The 21,314-nt window shown below is 36.4% G+C and overlaps 1 pseudogene; it reads left to right on the top strand.

Moving 5' to 3' along the window:
* Nucleotides 1-13,552: 13,552 nt before the first annotated feature.
* Nucleotides 13,553-19,696, top strand: LOC147425801 (jasmonoyl--L-amino acid synthetase JAR4-like; annotated as a pseudogene).
* Nucleotides 19,697-21,314: the final 1,618 nt, after the last annotated feature.

Below are 21,314 nucleotides of genomic sequence, written 5' to 3'. Positions count from 1 at the left end.
ATATGCCTCTATTATATAATGTTCTATTATTACGAATTAGCTCAAAGCTGCTCAAGTCCTAGATAGTTTTTTGAGTTTTTTTTTACATTGTTTCTATGATGTTAAGAATTCTCTTCGTTTTTCTTCTTCTTCTTCTCTCTCTCTCTCTCTCTCTCTCTCTCTCTCTCTCTCTCTCTCTCTCTCTCTCTCTCTCTCTCTCTCTCTTTGATACTTACAATTTGAAAGCATAAAGTATTATACAGACCATATTACTTTTAATAAAATAAAAAAGCAAAGTGTTGCAAATGAAAAAAACTTAAAAGTTTCACTTCAAATTGTTTAGGTATATATATATGTAATTTAGATACATATTCAAGATGACTGTGAAAGGAGGTTTTTAACAAGGAAGAAATATAGGGTAAGGAGAAGCTTCCCAATTTTTGCAACTAGCTATGGGTTCCATGTTTTGAAATCTGCGTACAAAATCGCTTAATTTTCATATACTTAGCTCTGCATCGGTAAGCCTATCATGCTTTTCATACCATTCTTCAGTATTGGTTGTATCAGAGAATGGAAGGTGGCACATCTTATTGACGTAAGCTTGTCTTTCTGTGAGACAATCCATGAAAAAAATAGAATCTTGATCAACCATTGCTTCTGATATTTGAGCATTGTCCCATACACATCTTGGTTTATAATAATGATCAAACCTTATATCCAAACCCAACGGATTATTGGCAACGATCTTTCCAAAATGCTCATGAAATAAATGTTGTGGCGCACAAGTAAAGTTGAGTCGAAATGCATCTTGCTCCCAAATCTTGAAGATCACGATTGAACAGATTCCAAGCTTTTGATTCATCATCAAAGCTTTTTTTGCACGTATAGTATCCCTTGAAGGATGTATCAGTAATTCATGGGCATCAATGTATAATATATCACGCCCTATTATAATATTCCCTTGAGCATTTTGTTCTTGTGCCCACTGAATATTCTGACAAAAGTTAGTTGAAGGTTCAGTACGGAATTCTGATTGACCATCCACGTAATTTTCCCACGCAAGAAACGGATTTGGTACCAAATATTCAGTTGTTGTTGCATTCACTGATTTCCGGATGACTTCAACTCCACAGCAACAGGATGCTGCCATTGTGTATTGAGAAAATATTTTTTTTGTACACTCAAGAGGCAGCTTACGTAAATATGCCATTAAATCTAGCTGTAACAAAGAAAGAAAAAATCAATCTTAATGTTATATACCACTTTTTTAAAATGGCTTAAATTTCAAAAGTTACCTAGATGTAGTCTAATTTAGTTAAGTTAAATAATTGAAAGGGAATTATTTGCTATATTTTATTAATTATAACCATTACTATAATGAGAACAAAGATAAAAGAATGCATGAAAAATGGTACTTTTTTATTTTAAATTAAATGATTTGAAAGATACATATACGTACTAGAGCCTTGGTTTTCTAAATATGTAATTTCAAGTAAGATTCTATACACTGATAATAAAAATGTGTTATGGCTTTGGATATATATATATATATATATATATATATATATATATATATGCATATTTTTATATTGAAACTCTAATCGTATATTATTGTAAAACACAATCATGAGATATACTAGCCAAATCTAGGAAATGATTGATTTAATAATATTGTATAGATATTCTATCAACAAATACTAACTATAAAAATAAAAGCTTAAAACATAAAAGATAAATTTAATAATATCATATAAGTTTTTTTAAAGATGAGTACGAGTCATAGAGAAAAAAGCTCATATAGAAATAACAAACAATATCTTTTTCTAACTTTTATAAATACAAATTAGCAAAAAAGGAATCAACAAATAAATACAAACACGATATGAATGTCAAGTGCAAAAATGTAAAGCATACCATACCAGGTTCTTTCAAAAAATCGCTATGTTATTGAACGTCATAAAGGTATTAAAATAAATAATTATTGTATCGATAATTTTAAATATTATGTCTTTTACGAATAACCTACATACAAAAATAGGAGAAGTTGGTCTAAATTAATCAGATCTTTTTTAAAAAACGTGTCAGCTATATAATTTGTACATTGTTCGGGATATGGGTTCCATAGTACAAACTATCTAAATATCAATTATAAACAGCAATTATTTTGTTTTTTTGGAGTAGTTTTTGGTAGCTTCCTCAACAACGTTCTCGTCGCTGCGTTCTTCTGGTTCAAAACCCGGGGGGAAGTCTTGAACTATTACCTCTTCTGAATCATGTACATCAACATGTTCTTCTGTTCTTCTCTTGCTCCGCCAAGCAGTTTCTGTATTCGCTGTTGAGAGCAACGAAGTTTCTGTAGTTGCTTGTGCAGAACTATCACTATTTGGGGAAATAAATACTGGAGTCTAGTCATCTGAAGGAGCAACTGGATTGTTTGACTCCATTTAGAATTGTTCTATTGAAAATCTTCTGAAAAACATCATACATATGTTTGTTAATTAATAAATATAAAAAAATTTAAAGAACAGATAAATTGATTTGTACATTTACTATTATACTCTAATGGTAAATAGTCTTTTTAAAAGCATGTGTTTTTGAAATGCATGATTTTATTTCAATACCAATAGCAGGTACAGAGAGAGCGATAGAGAGAGAGAAAAAAGACTATTATTTTAAAAAAGACTAAGTAATGAAAAATCTATACATTGTTGGAGCTATATATACCAACCCCCATGCTATATATAGCTAGGAGTCCCCACTATATATGTGTACTCGATCAGTGTGTGCTCTACACATACTTTGGGGTTTGCAATTGTGGTGTCTTCTCTCTCTCCTCTATCTCATGCGTGGTTGTTCAACATGGTATCAGAGCTCACCGCATGCGTTCTGTATCGAGCTATGGCTATGGAAACTCCCTGTGCCTTCAAGCACGAAGATAAGTTTTACATATTTCTTCTTGACTGTCGTTCTTTGTATTTTATTATAGTTGGTTTGTTCTTGCATTCTTTGTAGAAAAGAATAATTATGTTACAGTCTCTCGAAATTTATGAGCGAGAAGGAAAACATAGGCAGATGGCTGTGTGTGCACTGATTGCCCTCATTTGTGTGGCATGTATCACTGCCTACATACAGAGCAATAGGCTCGTATCTGCACAAGCGACTGCAGCAGTACTTCCTCGCGAAGAAACGGTGTTATATTTAGCATTTTACTTGCAGGCTAATTTAAGAAAATACCAAGCTTTTTTAGTTAGCAATAAGCGTGTCCGGCTACGTGGCTTGTCTGTGTTACTCTGCCTATACTGTATATTTCCTAAGTTTAGCACAACTCCATGGTGTGTCCATATCGCTGGTGGCGGCAGATAGAAACGAGCAGTCCAAATATGCCCACCTCTAGTGGATGGCAGCTAATGGTGATCAGGATCCGCTCAAAAATTCCCCAGCGAAGCAATATATACCTCGTAGGACAAGCACAAACAAGCCGTGTGCGAGATTCGTTCTCTAGCTTAATCTTCATATCTTAGTAATCATCATGTTTATTCAAGCTAATACAAGCCAAGGGTCTGTTAAGTATAGAACTGCCGAGGGTGATTCCATGCTATTCTGTGCGTGCTGTTCGGTTGGCAGCACGATGAGTTTTCAGCAGCAAGGAGCCGCGTACTGTTTGCAGCCATGCAAACTATCTCCGCTTCCCATCTTGTTGCTCGGCCTATTCTGCTATTCTTGGCTGCCCTACGAGATTGGCTCGCTATTCTCAACTGCCCTATGATGCTCCTTTGTTATTTCTGGTTGCACTTTGTGCATTATTTTAACACCCAATGATTGTTGCGGCCTCTTTTTGGTGAACTACACCAACATTGTAGCTTGCCTTAGCTACAAGGCATCTCACGTAATCCCAAAGTAGAAATATTGGTAGTTATAAAACTATGGCATCTCAGGTAATCGAAATAGGCCAGTGCTTATAAGAGGTCAACGTGCTATTTAGCTCATAAAAGCTAAGAGTCTATGGGCGCTGACGGTGTCTACAAGTCTCAGCCATTTGATTTATTCATAGTTCAGCAATGGTTTCTATATCATTTTGAGAGTACTCGACTGTTGTTTTATTTGGCTAAAGTTCTATACAACCTTTGAGCAATAGATTGGGCCTTCTTCACTAGGAATTGCCTTGCAGCCACCTCACCATGCTTAGATTAAGCCGCAAGTTTCACCAAGATGAGATATCGAGTTCCATGATGTCATGGGTGAAGTTACATGATACGTCTTCATCCATGGTTCAAGGTGATATTATGTGCTATGTCTTTATTTTCTCCATCGATGCCTTTGGTTCTTGATGCATGCTATTGATCTTTTCGCGATTTTTCATAAAATACTTCACATAATTTGACGATCATTTTATGATGGTATACTAACGTGTGACACTGTTTTCATGTAAATCATGGATGTATAGATGCAAGATTTACCAAGCCATGATCTACTGACTAGTCATCATCTTGAGGTTTTGCATATTTTGCTCAAAACTAGCGTCTCTGATGCCATGGTGCATAAAGCCATGATGGTGATTACTATTTTATAGTTTTGATTTGATTTGAAGAAAGCGTCTCCTATGTTATGATATGTAAAGCCATGATGATTGTTATTTCAAAGGTTTTTTTTTTCTTTTGAGCGTCTCTAATGCCATGGTGAATATCATGATGCCATGATGACTATTGTTATGTTGAATGCGTCTCTCGTGCCATGGCACGTAAAGCAATGATGATTATTCCTATTTCAAAATTTTTATAAGCATCTCTTATGCCATGGTGAATACCATGATGCCATGGTACATAAAGCCATGATGATGATAGCTACCAATTGTTGAGATCTTGGGGGCTCCGATATGTTCATTACATCTCGGCTTTGTATATATGTGTGCACATGTGATTACATTGATATTAAATTTGTTTCTATGTCATCTACACATGTGGCATTATGTTCGTTTCTATTTCGTCTCTAGAGCGGCGTCGCGAACCGTCTCCAAGGACAATGTGACGTGTTTAATTCTAACCTTCACGTATCGATATGTTTCTTGAGTTGATATTGTTTATAGGATAAAATTTACGTCAAGCAATGTGTACACGGGCTAAAAGATATTGAGGCGGCTCAAAGATATGAAAGCTGCTCAAAGATCTTGAAGAATTTGCATCAACTCAATTGTATATAAAGGGTTATTGAACTTCCAAAGATGCTTGAAAGCACACATTTTATTATGGAGTGATGTAGCTCCTCAAAATTGAATTTTATAAACTTTGATAATTGTTAATATAACAGTGCATGTATATGGTGCTGTGGATTTTTCCCTTGTACCCCCAAGGGTTTTCTCATCCACAGTTAGGGACTCCTATTTGAGTGGGGGTGTTGGAGCTATATATACCAACCCCCATCCTATATATAGCTAGGAGTCCCCACTATATATGTGTACTCAGTGTGTGCTCTACACATACTTTGGGGTTTGCAATTGTGGTGTCGTCTCTCTCTCCTCTATCTCATGCGTGGTTGTTCAACATACACTGTGTACTTTTTTATCGAAATAATTATTAAGAAGACAAAATTACTCATTGAGAAGTCAAAATCGATATAAATTGAGCTAATAATTTTGAAGAAAAGGAAAAATTTTCTATTCACAGTTCGGTCGCAGACCAGCATGTACATCTACATAGAGATTGTATTGATGAGCATTTCGTAACATAGCAAATAACTCGTACAATCTAGGCCTTTCCAGTGGGTTTGTATGAGTACAGCGTTCTGCAAATTCATACAAAGCTCTTATAAATACATTTTTTGGTTCCTTGCCCTCAGGTGAAACAAACTTTAAAAGCCTAAGAAGAGTTTTGCCAAAGGAATAAATTTCAGTTGCTAGGCTATAAACTGCTGGTTTAGAACTGAAAAATTCAGGAGCGATCCATGGATAACGCTTTTTGTATGCTTCGACGGTCTCTGCTCTGTTGTCTGGCAATGGTTCATGCGCTTTCTTTGTACCGATACTCGTACTTTTTCCCCAATTTGAAATGCCTACATAAATGTCTTCTGTTTTCTCTTAGAAATGTAGGTAAATATTTTGTAGCTGCAAGTCATTGTGCAAATAGCCGTTCAAATGTATGTAGCTTATGGTCTGTTCCAGTCCATTAATAATGTCAAGTATATGTGTCTTGAAACGCTCTTTTGTACCAACCTTCTGAGAGATATTTACATAATGCTTAGGTGGTGTAGTAGTACTTCCTGAAGCTCCTAACCATGTCCAATTTGTGAGTGCAAGTCCATTCCAGAAAGGGTATATTACAATGGACTCTTCTTCACTACGACAGAGACCAAGCAGCAATATAATACCACTATGGTTTATAGATATGCTTGTAGCTTCAGAGGCTGCTCGCAATTCTGGCATGATAGTATTTTCCACAGCAGTAAAACTTTTTGTTGTGTATGTGTTTTCCTTAAACAACTGATCTAGAATTTTGCACTTGCAAAAGTAAGTACCATAGCCATGCTGAATCCGTTGTGAGTCTTCGTAAAAATGAATTTGTCGACGCTGTAGGTAAGCTGCACGTGTTGAGATGGTTCTCCACCATGATTAATTTTTTTGGGTTGTACATTGTCCATCTGTACATACTTTTGTTTTCCTTTTGCTGTTTGAATTTTTTTGTACAGCTGCTCTATTTTTTATACTTTCAATATAGTAGAACTATCTTCACGTTCTTTTTGTTCTAATTGCAAAAACGATCTTTTAAATTCACCAAGGCCTTTGCTTATTTCATTAAGAAAAGGTTTTGAAGAAAGAAATTTATTGCAATGTTCAAAATAAGGCCATGTGGCTTTCAAATTAGCAACACTTGCTTCCTGCAATATTGCTAATAACTCTCTAGATCAGCACGAGTAGGATCAAAATAAATTTCAAGTTCTTGGTTGGTGAAAGCCAAGCATCTTCTAACAATTGTAGCCACCAAACATCGACGCTCGTCTTTATCTAAACCCTCTTGTCTCTTGAAATTTCCATGATCTACATAAAAATAATGACAGTTATATTCAGTATTAAAGAAGAGAGTAAATGTTCGGCAGCAATCATAAACAAGGAAGTCAATGCAAAATCACGCTATGTTCTAGTATATTGATTTGCAGTTTTTTACTCTTATTAATACTATAATTTTTTAAAAAACATAACTGAATCCAATAAATTATAGGTAGTTTAATGAAAGCTGTTAATAAGTATATTTTTATATAAGTATTTAGTAAAAAATACTTTTGTGTTTTTAAATAATTATATATATCTTTCTATATTTTCAAATCATTATAAACAAGTAGTAATTCAAAATATTAAACTATGTAAAATTTATTCCATTGTTTAGAAGAAACTAATCTATCCAAAAACAAATTTCAATAAATTATTGTAAAATAAAATTATTTTCAAATACAGTATTTCATACTACGATACATGGTTAACTAATTACTTATAACTAATTATTATAAAATAATATTATTCATATACAAACATAAAAGTCAGTAATAGACATCAAGTTTCTCGAGCGTGAACTAATTATACTGCAAACCATTTGAAGACAAAATAAATATACTATTTTGTACTCATTTACTTGATTACAATCACCTAATACGAAAAGTTAAGCAGTAGAAAATATATCTCCTATCTATAAAAGAATTTTTTTGTGTTTTATTATTTGTGTGTAACCTATTAGTATCAAAATTTAGCCAGTAAAGAACTTGTTTGTTCATCTTCTAAAGTATATGTCTCTTAAGTATAACTCAAATATATTATAAACCTCTATAAGACAAAATTATTATACCATTTTGTACTCCATTATTCTACCCTATTAATCAATCGGGCTAATTAACATAGAAATCTGATCAATGGAAAACTTTGTTCTTACGTGTAAATATAATTTTTTTTTTAGGACAAGTTATTTCTTAAATTACATATAATGCAAATGATTATAACAATTTTCTAAGAAAAATAAAAAAATCCTATACAAAAGTATAAGCATACATTCAAGTGGAGTAGGAACATATTTTTTATTCATGAAAAAAATATAGCTATGAATTGTATATGGACCAATTATTAAATTATCAAAAAACAAAATGGCTTTTAAATACGGCAATCCAAACCGTATTCTCCATTATTTTGTGTTTCATTACTTGTCTGTAACCTATTAGTATCAAAATTTAGCCAATGAAGAACTTTTTTTCTCATATTTTAGAGTATATGTCTCTTACATATAAATCAAATATATTATAAACCGTTCGAAGACAAAATTATTATACCATTTTGTACTCCATTATTATATTCTGTTAATCAGTTGGACTAATTAGCATAGAAATCTCATCAATGGGAAATTTTGTTCTTATGTGTAAATATGAAATTTTTTTAAAGACAGGTTATTTCTTAAAATGCATATGATGCAAATGATTATAACAATTTTCTAAGCAAGATAAACGAATCCTATACAGAAATATAAGCATACATTCAAATGGAGCGGGAACATATTTTTTATTTATGAAAAAAATACAAGTATGAATTGTGCACGGACCAATCATTAAATTATCAAAACACAAAATGACTTTTAAATACAACAATCCAAATCGTATTCTGGGTCATGGTTAGTAAACATGAAAATTTGATGAGTCAAAACAATTTTTTGAGCAGGATAAATAAAGTCTACATAAAGACATAAGCATATATTCAAGCAAGATAGAAATATATTTTTCTATCCAAACAAAAGAATATGACTAGGAATTATATGTGGGTCAATCATTGAATTATTAAAAATCAAAATCATCAAATTCTCAATAGACAAAGAAATTGTTAAATATGACAATTTACACTACACTGCTTGATTGTGACTAACGAGCATCAAAATTTGATAAAGAAACCTCTTAAATATACATATAAAACTTCATGAACTATCTCTTTTTTTAATACAAATAGAATTCTTGTTAAATGAATTTTCAAGCGCAGCATAAAAAATTCTAAACGAAAATATCATCATCATTATAGAAACTTAACTGACATTTACAAATCAATATCATAAATTCTACTATTATTTCCAGTATGTACAACATTTTTTTTTCTAAATTTACATAATTTAACATGAGTATGAAGCATATAAATTATTAATAGGATTAAATACAATACTTTTTTTGCTTTGAAGAAACACTACCAAGTCTTCAAGAGAAGACACTAGCGTGCATTCAAGCAGAGAGTTTCGTATTTTTTTCGTACTACTCTGTCTTTGAAAGACGTAAGAGTGTACTTACATGTAATTTTTCTATTTATTTTTTATTGGAACACAACCAAGACTTTAAGAAAAGACGATGGTGTGTATTTAAACATACTTATTTTCTATTTTCTCTGCACAAGTACGTCCTAAGAGGACAGCAAAGTGCAAAAAAAAAAAAAAACTAGAACTAAGCATATCCTAAATCAAAATTTGCTTCATATATGATTTGGAGTTTCATTTTTTAGTATATCTATTTCTTATAATTCGATTTCAATATTATTTCTATTATAAACCGTTGCAAGACAAAATTATTATACCATTGTGTACTCCATTATTCTACTCTATTAATCAGTTGGGCTAATCAGCATAGAAATCTCATCAATGGAAAACTTTGTTCTTATGTGTAAACATGAAATTGTTTTAGGACAGGTTATTTCTTAAAATGCATGCAATGCAAATGATTATAACAATTTTCTAAGCAAGATAAACAAATCCTATAAAGAAATATAAGTATACATTCAAATGGAGCAGGAACATATTTTTTTATTCATGAAAAAAATACAAGTATGAACTGTACATGGACCAACCATTAAATTGTCGAAACACAAAATGACTTTTAAATATAACAATCCAAGCCGTACTCTTGATCATGGTTAATAAACATAAAAATTTGATGAGTCAAAACAATTTTTTGAGCAAGATAAATAAAATCTACATAAAGACATAAACATATATTCAAGCAAGATAGAAATATATTTTTCTATCCAAACAAAGAATATAACTAGGAATCATATGTGGATCAATCATTGAATTATCAAAAATCAAAATCATTAAATTCTCAATAAACAAAAAAACTGTTAAATATGACAATTTACACTGCACTGCTTGATTGTGACCAATGAGCATAAAAATTTGATAAAGAAACCTCTTAAATACACATATAAAACTTCATGAAATATGTTTTTTTTAATACAAAATAGAATTCTTGTTAAATGAATTTTCAAACACAGCATTAAAAAATTCTAAACAAAAATATCATCATCATCATAGAAACTTAACTGACATTTACAAATCAATATCATAAATTCTACTATTATGTCTACTATGTACAGCATTAAAAAAAATTTGTTCTAAATTTATATAATTTAACATGAGTACGAAGCATATAAATTATTGATAAGATTAAATATAATACTTTATTTGCTTTGAAGAAACACTACCAAGTCTTCAAGAGAAGACACTAGCGCGTATTCAAGCAGAGAGTTTCGTATTTCTTTTGCACTACTCTTGTCTTTGAAAGACGTAAGAGTATACTTACATGTAGTTTTTTTATTTATTTTTTATTGAAACACAATCAAGTCTTTAAGAAAAGACGATGGTGTGTATTTAAATATACTTATTTTCTTTTTTTCCTGCACAAATACGTCCTGAGAGGATAGCAAAGTGCAAAAAAAAAAAAACTAGAACTTAGTATGTCCTAAATCAAAATCTGCTTCATATATGATTTGGAGCTTCATTTTTTAGTATGTCTATTTCTTATAATTCGATTTCAATATTATTTCTTTTTTTTTGCATGACTATATTCTCATAATATCATATCAAGACAAATTTATAAGATTTTGTTTTTGGAAATCAAACATATTTATGAACAAAAAATCTAATACTTTCTAAAAACAAACATATATACTAGAAGGGCTACTAATTTGGGCTCTCAAAAATACCCCTGCATATCATTAAAAAATTTAAACCCAATGAAAAGAGTACAAACTAATGAATTTTACAATGGAAGAAGCTTCAATCATCTAAGCTTCAACACATTAAACAAACACAAACAAGCAACGACACTTGGCAAAATATAAAATAAAATACCTATAAAGAACAAAAGCAATCATTCAAATCAATCATCTTCAATAGGTCCAAGTATCAATAGGTCTGATTGTCAATGGCTACCTCCAACATTTGGTTTAGTCTTTAGCTCAGAAAGTGCCGTCTAATCGTGTAGTGAGTTATTAGAAATACTTACCACTATGTCAGTTTCGCTTGTCAATAGTGGTGGCTGAAATTTGAGGGTGCTAAAAGCTAACTTATGGGATAGTTTCTAGGACATGATGATGGTTGAAAGCTAAGGATTCTAAAGACTAAAACTTGATGGTTGATCTGATGCTACTCGTAAGACTGATTTGAATGATGGCACTTCTAAAGATCAGCTCAAAGTAACTTTATTTGAGGACTCAACACTGAGACTGAAGGACTGCTTGCAATGACCAAATACTGGTGCTGATTCTAGAGTTGAAGTACTTACAAAATGCAAGTAAGAGACGATTGTTTAAGGAGAGCTCGTACTTCATTATCAAAATTGGTCTTCACCGATTGAAGTTGACCCATGTTAGTAATGACTTAAATACGGTGTTGAATTGTCGCTCTAAGACTGGCTGATCCTGAAGCAGAAATGATAGCTGAACATAGACTGGAAGCACAGATACAGAGGAGCATATGATAGCGCCCAGGCAAGGGAAGGGAAGTAGGTGGAGAACACTACTTTTGGCTACTTGAAAATGAAACACAAACAAGTTATGACATATATAATGATTGATTGCCATGGCAGAAAGCACAAGACACAGTATGATGATATCACACAATGAAGACTTCAAGGATCCCTCACTACCATTGCCAAAGTGGTATTTACTTCTAATTGTATACCACAACTATACAACCTGGTACTAAATGCTTACGAATACACTAAATGCTGATGAACGCAAGTATCCAAAGTGACAAAACTGAAGGGGAATAACACCAAACTATGAGATAGTTTCTAAACTTGATGATGGTTGAAATCTGAAAGTATTAAAAGCTGGCCTACGGGATAGCTTCTAGGACTTGGTGATGGTTGAAATCTAAGGATACTAAAGGCTAAAACCTGATGGCTGATCTGACGCTACTCCTAAGGCTGGTTTGAATGATGGTACTACTAAAGATCAACTCAAAGTAAGTTGATTTGAGGACTCAAGGCTGAGACTGAAGGACTGTTTGCAATGGCCAAATACCGATGCTAATTCTAGATTTGAACCACTTACAAAACGCAAGGTGAGTGATGAGCCAAATATGGTGTTAAATATGAAGCAAGTGAAAAACACTGCTCCTGGCTGTTTACAAATGAAACGGAAGCAAGTTACGGTTGCAATCGCATATGATTGTAGCATAAGGGAGGCCACTACTTTGCATCGATAGGACAGTCCATAGTTTTTTCACACATTTCTTGCGAATGAAAAACCATGCAAGCCCACTTCCAGCACAAGCCTCATAGAAGCTGAGTATCACAAAAGAGCAAGCAATACATAGTTCCACAAACCTACAAGAGCTAGGCAAAATCCCCTCGAAAAATGCCATCTATGGCCTGTTGCCTACAACACATTTTGACACTAATACTAATCTTGATTTTAAAACTCTTGATGATTATACTCACTAATAAAGGTATCAAAACAGATAAGGATTAATTGTGTTTTGGTATTGTGCATTACTCTAGGTCACTCTCGGTGTTTTCCAGTTTTTTTGGCCTTTCTCCTGCGGAGCTGTCTCGGACCTCGCCTCGCTAGCCTCTTCATTGTGATCTAGTACTTCACCAATTCATTGCAAGCTGTAGGGGACGTTGAGATATATAGTAGTATTTATGAGCTGACCTGCTGTAAGATCTCACTACAAAAAAGGTGGCAATGACGATGTGCATGCACTAGTGCAAGGGGAGACCATAGAATAGAGGCTACTGAACGATATTGCTCATGCATATTCAATTCCAGAGCTCGCTACAGTCTTTGACCTTCCAGCTAGATTAGGAGACTCAGGTAGTGGTTTTGGTGCTCGGTATCGGGTCCATATACAAGGAATAGACTTAGGATAGATTAGGTGATCAAGAAGCGAGCGGGTTTTAGTTAGGTTCAACTATCTATCTCTATCATCTTCTTCTGCGTCTTCTTTGTTCACAGAAGTAATCCAAGCAGTATGTTGGTCGAGCTCGTACTTCGTCAACAAAATTGGTCTTCACCGATCGAAGTTGACTTATGTTAGTAATGACTTAAATACGGTGTTGAACTCTTGCTCTAACGCTAGCTGATCCTGATGCAAAAATGGTAACTGAATATAGACTAAAACACAGATACAAAGGAGCATATGATGGCGACCAAGCAAGGGAAGGAAAGTAGGTGAAGAACACTACTCCTGGAACGAGATCAGCCATCAGGTTTCATCTTTTAGTACACTATCTAGTTCTTGTCGGTTTGTGGAACTATGTATTGCTTGCTCTTTTGTGATACTTGGCCCTCATGTACAGACGTAGCAAAGGAAGCCTCACATACAGAACCTGCGGGGCAGGAAACCGTTTTCCCATGTCAGGTAAGAAGGAAGAGTACAAACGCAAGAAATTCAAAACAGAAGCAGAAGCTAGTGGTGAGGCCTGTCAACACAGGACTATGTTATCTCTTGGAATTTCGCCAAATGAAATCCCAAGATTCACTGATTGAAGTTGACTTATGTTAGTAATGACTTAAATACGGTGTTGAACTCTTGCTCTAACGCTAGCTGATCCTAATGCAAAAATGGTAACTGAATATAGACTAAAAACACAGATACAAAGGAGCATATGATGGCAACCAAGCAGGGAAAGGGAAGTAGGTGAAGAACACTACTCCTGGAACGAGATCAGCCAGCCATCAAGTTTCATCTTTTAGTACACTATCTAGTTCTTGTCGGTTTGTGGAACTATGTATTGCTTACTCTTTTGTGATACTTGGCCCTCATGTACAGACGTAGCAAAGGAAGCATCACATACAGAACCTGCAGCGGCAGGAAACTGTTTTCCCATGTCAGGTAAGAAGGAAGAGTACAAACGCAAGAAATTCAAAACAGAAGCAGAAGCTGGTGGTGAGGCCTGTCAACAGAGGACTATGTTATCTCTTGGAATTTCGCCAAATGAAATCCCAAGAGTCACTCGCCCACCATATTGTGTGGTTTATTTCCGCGAGCAAAGAAAATGCCAATTCATTATAAGATGTAGGGAACGTTGAGGTACAATGTGGTATTCATGGCGTGACCCGCTGTAAGATCTCGCTACAAAAACTAATAAATAATAAAAACAAAATACATAAATAGAGAGAGAAATTTGAGATCAGGTTTTAGTTAGGTAGGATTATCTATCTCTGTCATCTTCTTCTGCGTTTTCTTCGTTCACGGAAGTAAGCCAAACAGTATGATGGGCGAGCTCATATTTCGTCGACAAAATTGGTCTTCACTGATTGAAGTTGACTTATGTTAGTAATGACTTAAACACGGTGTTGAACTATTGCTCTAAGGCTGGCTGATCTTGATGCAAAAATGCTAGCTGAATATAGACTAAAAACATAGATAAAAAGGAGCATATGATGGCGGCCAAGCAAGGGAAGGAAAGTAGGTGAAAAACACTACTCCTGGAACGAGATCAGCCATCAGATTTCATCTTTTAGTACCCTGTCTAGGTCTTGTCGGTTTGTGGAACTATGTATTGCTTGCCCTTTTGTGATACTCGGTCCTCATGTACAGACGTAGCAAACGAAGCCTTACATACAGAAACTGCGGAGCAGGAAACCGTTTTCCCACGTCAGGCAAGAAGGAAGAGTACAAACGCAAGAAATTCAAAACAGAAGCAGAACCTGGTGGTGAGGCCTACCAATAGAGGATTATGTTATCTCTTGGCATTTCGCCAAATGAAATCCCAAGGTTCACTCGCTCAACATATTGTCTGGCTTACTTTCACGAGCAAAGAGAATGCCAATTCATTATATGATGTAGGGAACGTTGAGGTATAGTGTGGTATTTATGGGGCGACCTGCTGTAAGATCTCGCTACATAAAAGATGACAATGAAGACGTCCATGTACTAATGCAAGGGCAGATTGTAAAATAGAGGCTATTGAACGACATTGCTCATGAATGCTCGGTTCAAGAGCTTGGTGCATTCTTCAACCTTCCAGCTAGATTAGGAGACCCAAGCAGTGGTTTTGATGCTCAGCATCGAGGCCACACACAAGGGATAGACTTAGGGTAGACTAGGTGAGTAGGGAGCGAGTGGATTTTAGTTAGGTTCGATTACCCATCGCTGTCATCTTCTTTTGCGTTTCTTTCTTCCTAGGTCACATTTTGTTTTTGTTTTTGTTTACTAGCAATGTAATTAGCTTATGGTTTTGGTGATGTCTCATACTTACGTTTAGGTTGTAATTGCAAGCTATGTACGTCCATATGCTTTGTTATCTAGCTTGCTTTTTCAGGGACAGGTTCTGTCTAGAGAAGATTACAGGACACAGATTGTGATTCGAGAAGTGGAACTTGGAAAACCTTGCTTCCATACTTCCGTCATCGCGAGTAGGTTGACTTGTGCTCATTTGGTTACCATTTCGTTACCATATTGAATGTATCGGTGTTTTTTTAGTATTTTTAGTGTTTTTTTTTGTAGAAAATCGCCTAGAGTACACACAGAGGCTTAGGAGTGATTGAAAACGTGAAAGTTGGGAGTTACGATTCTCACACTCACAGCAGTATCTAGAAATTGAGCCCTACTCATTTGGCTATCAGCGAATGTCCACAGTTCTTTGATGCCAGAAATTGTGTATGACACAATTTTAGTCATATATAGAGATTCAGAGTGGGGAATTCAAGAATTTTGCTTTATGTACTTGCATATACATTAGGGAAGATCATCTGAAGATTTTGGTTGCATTTGGAGTGGAATTTTTTGAGCTAGCTCATTGGCTGTGTTTTTCGACGAAGTAAGCTTGGCTTTGTGTGAAAGAAGTATCCAAACAAGTTTTGCAGGGTGTCATTGGAGAACTAGAGAGTAGGGAACAATACATAGTTCCATAAACCTACAAGAACTAGACAACGTACTAAAAGATAAAATGTGATGGCTGATCTTGTTCTACTTCCACGACTGATGTGTCCGATGGTACTACTAGAGGTCAGCTAAATGGTATTTATGGCATGACCTACTGCAAGATCTCGCTACAAAAAAGGTGACAATGAAGACATCTATGCACTAGTGCAAGGGCAAACTGTAAAATAGAGGCTACTGAACGATATTGCTCATGTATATTCGGTTCGAGAGCTTGGTGCACTCTTCGACCTACCAGCTAGATTAGGAGACTCAAGTAGTCATTTTGGTGCTCAGCATCGAGGCCATATACAAGAGGTAGACTTAGGGTAGACTACGTGAACAAGGAGCGAGTAGATTTTAGTAAGGCTCGACTACCCATCTCTGTCATCTTCTTTTGCGTTTTCTTCCTTCCTAGTTCGCATTTTGTTTTCGTTTTTGTTTAGTAGCAGTATAATTAGCTTATGGTTTTTGTGGTATCTCATGCTTGTGTTCCAGGTTGCAATTACGACCTATGTACGTCCATATGTTTTGTTATCTAGCTTGCTTTTCAGAGACAGGTTCGGCCTAGAGTAGATTACAGGTCACAGGTTGTGATTCGAGAAATGGAACTTGAAAATCTTTTCTCCCATACTTTCGTCATTACGAGTAGGTTGGCTTGTGCTCAATTGGTTACCATTTCATTAGCATATTGACCATATCGGTGTTTTTAGTATTTTCAACGTTTTTTTTGGCAAGAAATCGCCTAGAGCACACACAGAGCTTCAGAAGTGATTGAAAGCGTGGAAGTTGGGACCTCCAATTCTCACACTCGCAGTAGCATCTAGGAATTGAGTCCTACTCATTTGGTTATCAGCGAATGACAATTGCAATGTCCATAGCGCTTTGATGCCGAAAATTGTGTATGACACAATTTCAGCCATGTATAGAGATTCAGAGTAGGGAATTCAAGAATTTTGCTTTGTGTACTTGTATATACATTAGGAAAGATCATCTGAAGATGTTGGTTGCATTTGGAGTGGAATTTTTCGAGCTAGCCCATTGTCTGCGTTTTTGAACTAAGTAAAAACGAAAATCTTGGCTTCGCATGAAAGAAGTACCCAAACAAGTTTTGCAGGGTGTCATTGGAGAACTAGAGAATAGCGGAAAATACATAGTTCCACAAACCTACAAGGACTAGACAACATACTAAAAGATGAAATCTGGTAGCTGATCTCATTCTACTTCCCAACCTATGGGATAGCTTCTAGGACTTGATGATGGCTGAAATCTGAGGGTACTAAAGGCTCACCTATGAGGTAGCTTCTAGGACATATGATGGCTGAAATCGAAGGGTACTAAAGGCTGAAATCTGAGGGTACTAAAGGCTGACCTATGAGATAGCTTCTAGGACATATGATGGCTGAAATCGAAGGGTACTAAAAGCTAAAACTTGATGGCTGATCTGATGCTATTTCTAGGGCTGATTTGAATGATGATACTGCTAAAGATCAGCTCAAAATAGGTTGATTTGAGAACACAATATTGAGACCCATCAGAACTCTATCTTCGAGGTGGGTGTTGTTTTTTGGGGTCAACAATGTGCATTTCTTAGGGACAGCAGAGAGGTGAGGGTTGTGTTTTCGCTCGAAAAATGTGCATGCCTTAGTGAAAGGTTACAAATTTTGGTTGATTTGATCCATGTGAAATTCAATGCACAGATCTTTGTTTCTTACTCTGCAGTTTTGGGACTACCTCTGATGGTCAACAAAAATATATTGTGCTCTACAAGGAGGTTCTAGAGGCTTCCGGCCGCCTCAGCAAGATCGCAGCGGCATATAGAGACCAATACGTATCTGTGTCTGCATGGAATTCCTACCATAATTTTTGCAATTGCAAGTCATGTTTTTATTGAACAATCCTCATGATCCTGAGCTTATTTTGAACTGATAAATTTAGTGCTTTCCCCACGAACGCTGGAGGTATGTTCCTTGAGCTTGTCTTCTCTGGCAAGTTGTTTACTACCAGTGGTGGCCTTTCTTTAGGGACTACCACCACCCATCTCTTTAGAAGCAAAGAATTCAAGCAGAAGCAGAAGTTTGCCAGCATTTGCGCTTGCAGCCCCAACGAAGTTTTTTGACACCCTGGCAACCGGCAAGCCATTTACTACCACTTGCTCTCTGCTCTTCTTCACAGTGACGAGCTAGAGTTTATTACTACCACCTTTGCATACACCATTGTTAAGGTCTTCCATACCTTTGAAGTTGAATGGGCCAATCTCTACGATGACATCCGGTAGGGTGAGCTGACTAGCTGGATTATGGACCTCGCGACTTGAGGGCAGCCATACCCAAGCTCATGCCAACGCCAGACCCCAAGCTTGCTCATGGGATTGCTTCCAAGTGCTCCACTCCTGAAGGCTGGGCTGGTGTGATTCCTCACATATGGCCCAATTGCAAGTACATCTACCTCGACCGCTTGCGCCACTATGCTGGTGCTCTGCCTCTTGTTAGTACTGACTATGGCTCTGCAGAGTCATACATTGGGGTGAATACTAACCCAAAAGCTGAGCGCAGAGATGTGACCTTCACTGTGGTGCCCAATTTGGCCTACTTTGAATTCATCCCAATGCCTTCAAGAGGTATCATTGATGGCTGACAACAAGAGGTAGACCCAGTCAGACTCACTGAGGTGGAGACTGGCCGCGAATACGAGGTCATTTTGACGACATATGAAGGTAGAAAATCCCATTTTTTGGCTAAGACTAGCTCAATCTGTCAGTGTTGCCATTTAATTTTCTTTGAGCTAGATTATGTTGTCTTTTTCCTGAAGTAAAATCTGATCTATGTGCAGGTTTATATCGTTATAGGCTGGGGGACGTCGTCAGGGTGATTGGCTTCTTCAATGCATCGCCGCAATTGGCATATGTATGTAGGCAAAATGTGTTGCTGACTGTGTACATAGACAAGAACACAGAGGAGGACTTACAGCTTGCTGTGAATGAAGCAGTGGAGGATCTAAAGAGACATGATGCGAAAGTAGACCTCATCAACTTCACGAGCTTTGCTGACTTGTCTAGTTCCCCGGGACACTATATGGTCTTTTAGGAGTGCAACAGGAAAAGCATTAGCAAGTTGGTTCGCCAAGATAGCCGAAGAGGCATCTCACCATTGGATCTCAAATTCAATGAAGTGATGAAACAAGGATGTGAGCAAGCAATGTATGAGGAGAGCATACTGAGGGCATGTGCCATTGCAATGGATCTTGCTTTCGTGGACCCTGGGTATGAGGGGTCTAGGAAGGGCATTGGAGCTACGTTTCGTACAGCCAGGCACCTTTCGTGGGCTACTAGACCGCTATCTAAATCGGGGTGTCAGGGCAATAGCACAATACAAGACGCCGCACTGCGTTGTCTCCAAGGAGGTACTCAACTTATTCAGGAATAGAGTAGTACTATTTGTTCACAGCTCAGCTTATCTTTGAATACAAGAAAAATGTTGGTGCTGATTCTAGAGTTGAAGCACTTGCAAAACGCAAAGTGAGCGATGAGCCAAATACGGTGCTACATACGAAGCAAGTGAAAAACGCTACTCCTGGCTGTTTACAAATGGAACGCAAGCAAGTTATAGCGGCGAATACATTGCGAAGCTCCGATGCGAATTCCAGGTGTAGTCATACATGATTGTAGCATGAGAGAGTCCGTCACTTTGCACTTGTAAAGCAGTCCACAGCTTTTTCACACATTTCTTGCGAACAGAAAACCATGCAGGCCCACTTCCAACATAAGCCTCATAGAAGATGAGTATCGCAAAAGAGCAAGCAATACATAATCGACTTCCAACACAAGCCTCATAGAAGCTGAGTATCACAAAAAAGCAAGCAATACATAGTTCCACAAACGTACAAGAGCTAGACAGAATCCCCTCAAAAATGACGTCTATGAACTGTTGCCTGCAACACATTTTGGCACTAATACTGATCTTGATTTTAAAACTCTTGATGGTTATACTCACTAATAAAGATATCGAAGCAGGCAAGGATCAATTGCATTCTGGTACTATGCATTACTGTAGGTCACTCTTGGGGTTTTCCAGTTTTGGCCCTTCTCCTGCGGAGTTGGCTCAGACCTCGCCTCACTAGTATCTTCACTGTGATCCAGCGCTTTGCCAATTCAATATAGGCCGTAGGGAACACTAGGGTATACTGTGATATCTATGGGATGACCTATTGTAAGATCTCGCTAAAAAAAAGGTGACAATGAAGACGGCCATGCACTAGTGCAAGGACAGACTGCAGAATAGAGGCTATTGAACGAGATTGCTCATGTATACTCGGTTCGAGAGCCTAGTGTACACTTCGACGTTCCAGCTAGATTAGGAGACTCAAGTAGTGGTTTTGGTGCTCAGCATCGAGACCACACACAAGGGGTAGACTAAGTGATCTGGGAGCGAACGGATTTTAGTTAGGTTCAACTGTCCATCTCTCTCATCTTCTTTTGCATTTTCTTTACTCCTAGTTCGCATTTTGTTTTTGTTTTCATTTAGTAGCAATATAATTAGCTCATGGTCTTGGTGGTGTCTCATGCTTGCATTCAGGGTGCAGTTGCGAGTTGTGTATGTCCGCATGCTTTGTTGCCTAGCTTGCTTTTCAAGGACAGACTCGGCCTAGAGCAGGTTGCAGGTCACAAGTTGTGGTTCGAATTTGTTGTCCGTGCATGAAACTCATGTCACTTGTCTAATAATGTAAAGTAAAGTTAATGGAGTTTACGTTTGTAATGTGAGGCAGTGTATGTCATTGAAATATATCTACCAATATTTTGGGCTAGCATGTGTAATAACGCTTATTGGGTTTAGTTGAGAGAGATTTCTTGCTTCATGGGAGTATGATGTAGGCTTTGGTAATTTTGGTGGAGTAGCAGACCAGCCCTGATATTTTGCTCTAGATCAGTTGGTGTGCTCTGATTAATCATTAAGGAAATGGAACTGCAAATGACCTCGTTTGCTTTCCTTTCAGATACTTACAAAGAGCTGCATAGAAAATAGTTAAACGATGTAGACAAATTTGACTTCTTTCAATAACGAAAAAATACATTGCTTTGCCAGAAAAATGTATGGTTTAAAATAGCCCCAATGCCCAAAGAACCTAAGTTTAGTGGAAATATTTTGCTTTACAGTAATAAATCAAGGTTGGAAATGGAGATGCCTTGTT

Source organism: Adiantum capillus-veneris, chromosome 25, assembly GCF_014529385.1.
Source record: "Adiantum capillus-veneris isolate H3 chromosome 25, ASM1452938v2, whole genome shotgun sequence".
Lineage (NCBI taxonomy): Eukaryota > Viridiplantae > Streptophyta > Polypodiopsida > Polypodiales > Pteridaceae > Adiantum > Adiantum capillus-veneris.
Note: the sequence above shows the minus strand (reverse complement) of the source record. Positions and strands in the feature narration are given on the sequence as shown.